Source organism: Lactuca saligna, chromosome 8 (genome assembly GCF_052625555.1).
Source record: "Lactuca saligna cultivar CGN05327 chromosome 8, ASM5262555v1, whole genome shotgun sequence".
NCBI lineage: Eukaryota > Viridiplantae > Streptophyta > Magnoliopsida > Asterales > Asteraceae > Lactuca > Lactuca saligna.
The window spans coordinates 279,992,051-279,997,148 of NC_136424.1; positions in this window are offsets into that span (position 1 = coordinate 279,992,051).

Sequence of the window (5,098 nt, forward strand, 5' to 3'; positions counted from 1 at the left end):
GGAGGCCAGGGCGGTGCAGGATATCATTCCAATGCTCGTACCCGAGTATTATGATCAGTGGGCTGATCGGATGGAAGATTACTTGAATGGAATCAATGAAGAGTTATGGAAGTGTATTATCAGTGATGTTCATCCACCTCCTGTTATTCAGAGTATTGGAACCTCTTCTAATATTGATCATTAGGATCTGTTATTATTGGGAGCAGGTTGGCCATATTAAGGCTAACTGTCCCTTGCTAACTATGAGGCCGGTTCAGGATGCATCACCGACTACCTTGAGGATCATAGATGGGGGCCAGAGTAGGATGGAGCCCCCAAGGGCTCGAGGTCATGCTTTCTAGCTTACTGCAGAGGAGGCCAGGGCGGTGTAGGATATCATTATCGGTATGTTTCTATTTAAAATTTTGTCAATTATTTTTGGTATGCTTATGTTTATGATTCTGCTAGGTACCTTCTTAATGAATTACTTGCCTGCTCTTGTGCTTTTTGACTCGGGTGCAAGTTGGTCCTTTGTATCTCAGTCCTTCGGTAGGAGTTTTGATGTGCCTCTTGGAGAGTTGGTGTGTCCGTTGTAGGTTTCCATCGCCAACGAACACGAGAGTTCTACATTGAGTGTTTTTCAGGGTTGTGTCTTGTAGATTCTTGAGGTGCCTTACCTGATTGATCTCATCCCTATTCCTATGGGACATGTGTGCATGATTGTAGGGATGGATTGGTTGAGTATATCCAGGGCTATGATTGATTGTGAGGGTTAGTAGCTAGTATTTCGAACCACAAGTGGGGGAGAATTGGTTAGTTATGAAGAGGGTACCAGAATTGGGTCAACCTTTTGTTCTGATGCCAGGGCTCGATAGTATATTCAACATGGTTGTACAGGTTATCTTTCTTATGTGGTTGATACTCGAGTTGAGAAGCAGATTATGGTTTTAGATGTGCATGTGGTCTGAGAGTTTGTAGATGTATTTCTGGAGGAGTTGCCCGATGTGCCCCCGGAGAGACAGGTTGAGTCCAGGATCAATTTGGTTCTGTATGCGACTCTAATTTCTAAGGCGTCATAATGATTGGCACCACCGAAGATGCATGAGTTGTCCTATCAGCTTTAGAAGCTGCTTGGTAATCATTTTATTAGACCGAGTAGTTCGTTGTGGGGAGCACCGATTTTCTTCATCAAGAAGAAGGATGGTTCACATCGGATGTGTATTGATTACCGGGAGTTGAAAAAGTTGACGGTTATGCAATGATAGGTTTTGAAGTCTCCCTCGAAGACCAGGAGTTTATTGGGATTAGCAGGGTATTATCGGAGATTCATTCAGGACATCTCCGATATTGCGATACCCTTCACTCATCTGACGAGGAAGGGCGTGGTTTTCCACTAGGGGCCTGAGCAGCAGGCTGCGTTCGATACACTGAGACAGAATTTGTGTGAGGCCCTAGTGTTGACCCTCCCTAAGGTGTTGAGGATTTTTGTTGTGTATTATGATGCATCCATCACTGGTTTGGGGGCGATGCTCATGAAGCGAGGGAGAGTTATTGGTTATGCTTCTTGGCAGCTGAAGTCGCATGGGGGTCGTTATTTGACTCATAATTTGGAATTGGGAGCAATGGTATTTGCTCTCAAGATTTGGAGACATTATCTATATGGGGTCTGTTATACCATTTACACGAATCACAAGAGTTTAAGATATCTTATGGATCGGCCAAATCTGAACATTATGGAGCGCAAAGGGATTGATGTGGTCAAGGATTATGATTGTGAGATTCTGTATTACCTAGGGAAAGTGAATGTGGTCACTGATGCTTTGAGCCGCAAGACAGATAGTTCTGTTACTGAGAGCCTATGCATGAGGATTTCGATTGATTCGTCATTGTTGGATTTGATTAGGGAGGCTCAGGCTAAGGGGGCAAAAAGGAGAATTAGAAAAGGGAGAGACTCATGGGTAAGATTGACAGGTTTGTTACTAACAATCATGGATTATTGACCCAGTATGGATGGGCTTGGGTGCGAGACTTTGGTGGGATTAGGCAGACCGTGTTGGAAGAGGCGCACAAGTCTAAGTTTTTTGTTATACCATGGATCCACCAAGATGTATTAGGATTCGAGACTTAGTTACTGGTGGCCATGCATGAAGAGAGAGAGAGAGAGAGAGAGAGAGAGAGAGAGAAAGAAAGAAAGAAAGATAGAGAGATAGCATGGTATGTTGAGAGGTGCTTAACCTATCAGATGGTCAATGGTGAGCACCAGAGACCGCATGGAAAGCTTCAGCCTTTGGAGGTTCCCATGTGGAAATGGGAACAAAAGCACCATGGATTTCATCACCAAATTATCGTGTATGGCTAAGGGGTTTGATGTGATTTGGGTGATAGTGGATGGGTTGACCAAGAGTGCCTACTTCTTAGCCATCCATGAGAGCTTGCCGGTTGAGAAATTGGCCGATGTTTATGTCTTCAATATTGTCCCTCAGCATGCTGTTATGGTTTCTATTATTTCCAGCAGGGATGTTCGATTTACTTCATGATTTTGGTAGAGGTTCCAAGAGGAACTGGGCATGAGGTGGCATTTTAGCACTGCTTATTATCCGCATACGAATAGTCAGAGTGAGTGAGCCATTTAGACACTCGAGGATATGTTGCGAGCCTGTGTGATTGATTTTGGTGGGAGTTGGGACTCCTACCTTCCTCTATCTGAATTAGACACCCATTCGAGCTTCTCTATGGGAGGAAGTGTCGTACCCCAGTATGTTGCGGAGAGGTGGGTAATAGAGTCATTGGAAGGACTGAGGTAGTCCTTCAGATGGCAAAGCTCATTCAACATATTAGACATAGACATTAGACAGCTCAGAGTCGACAGAAGAGTTACGCTGACAAGCGGCCTTCTGAGTTTGAGTTTTAGGTTGGCGACATGGTTTTGCTGAAGGTATCACCCTGGAAGTGTGTAATATGCTCCAGGAAGAGGGGCAAGTTGGGGCCCTGGTATATTGGGCCTTTTCGAGTGATTTTCAGGGTTGACAAGGTAGCTTACAAGCTGAAGAGGAGCTCATTCAGATTCACAACATCTTTCATATTTCCCAGCTTCGAAAGTGTATGCCTGATGATTCAGTGGTTGTTCCCTTAGAGGATATCCAGATTGATGATCGCCTAAATTATGTGAAGAGACCAATAGCAATTTTGGATCATAAGATGAAGGCTTTGTGCAAAAAGGTGGTGTATTTGATCAAGGTTCAATGGCAGCATAGGAAGGGTTCCGAATGGACGTGGGAACCAGAATCAGAGATGCGAGAGCATTGCCCTGATTTGTTCACAGCAGCGGACTTCTAGGATGAAGTCTAGTTCAAGTGAGGGAGAACTGTAACATCCTAATGTTGAGGTATTTCCAAATTTTAACCCTAGGTATGGAGATTATTGTATTTTAGCCCTTGTGTATGAGAAGTGTTGCAAAATGGCTCATAGTGGCATTTTTGTAAATCTTTGGTCGGAGCTCCTGTACGTTAGGGGCAAGGTTCTAAAAAACGCTCGACGTTACGTAGTCGGTGGACTGGGGTCAAGGGATTAATCGGCTAGGCGGAGATTAATCGGGGGATTAATCGGGTACCATTAAATGCTAATTTATTGAATTTTAAAAAATTAAATATGACTAATATCATATCAAAGTTCGTAAATACCATTAATATGATAACATAATAGGTTAATATGATCAATAAAACACTAATCATGCTTCAAATAGTTTCCATTGAGATAAAACTTCTTCAAAATGTTAAAATTTCATCGTTTTGTAATGTTTCACTATTATGTATGTAGGAATTAATCGCTAGGAGCCCTCTAATCGGTCGAGTAGCGCCTAGGGATTAATCGGAGACTAATCGGGACCTAGTCGGGATTTTTACAACAGTGGTTAGGGGTATGTGTGAGAAACTCAAACCCTAGATTTTAGGGTTTGGACCCTATTTAAACATCCTTAAGTCCCAAGTGTTATCCTATCCATCAGCCTCTAACCTCACTTTGACCCTTTTACAAATCCTAACCTTTTGTGAGCATTTGTAGGCTTGTGAGTGTATTTTGGTGACCTTGAAGGAGAAAGGAAGAAGAGAAGATCACCTTGGAGGAATGGGACACTTTGGATCTAGATCCACATCATCATTTGGCATCATTTGGAGGTAAAAAGCTATGTACTTGGTTAAGTGTTCATTAGATCTTATTTAGTCATGAAATGGTGTTCTTTTAGTCCCATAATCTTGTTATTATGTGTATGGGTTACTCTAATCCATATAAGTTGTCATTTCAGACGTTTTGGAGCATCTAGAAGTATAAAAATGTAATCTTGATTGTTAGATCCCTTTCATGCATGAGTTACAGGGTCTTAATGGGTTAAGTAGTTAGGGTTTTTGTTATTGGGCACTTCCTAGCCATGATATACCATAAAGTTAGAAACTTTATGGTTAAGGAAGTGAGTTAAGGTCTAGATCTGGAATATGAGCAAAAGAGCTGAAGGATTAGCTTTTAATAAGAAGGTGAGGTGGCCAAGCACGTATGCCGACTGTACTGTCACACCCCCAAACCAATACGGCAGAAACGTTCGGGGGCGGAAGACGTCATGTAAGTATCACAACACATGCATTATAGTAATCAAAGTACAGTCAACCATTGCATTAATAAGTATAAGTTTTACATAAGTGTTTTAAACATTACATATTCTAACATCAAGGAAAATACAAAAGACTACAGGATTTGCAATCCGGTGCTAAGCAGTCTTCTCAAAACTTCAGGGGTATACCTGTCTACTAGAGCCCTGAGAATACAAGTGAGTTTTAAAGAGTATCAGCATAAAGCTGGTGAGTTCATAAGCATTTTGTATTAGGAAAACAATTTTCGGTTCTTTTGAAAAGTACGATATCTTTTCCCGCAAAAATTTTATACTGTCAGGTGAAATAAATATATAACCTCAAGAAAAATGACTCTTTGATACCAGTTGAAAGTGTTCCTCAAGAAAATCCCATATTTTCTTATGAAAAGCATGCTTAAACCCGTTTCTTCTATGACTTCTTAGTTCATACTAGTTATGTATAAACTTAGGAATCATGAAATTAATAATGAAAGTTCGTTA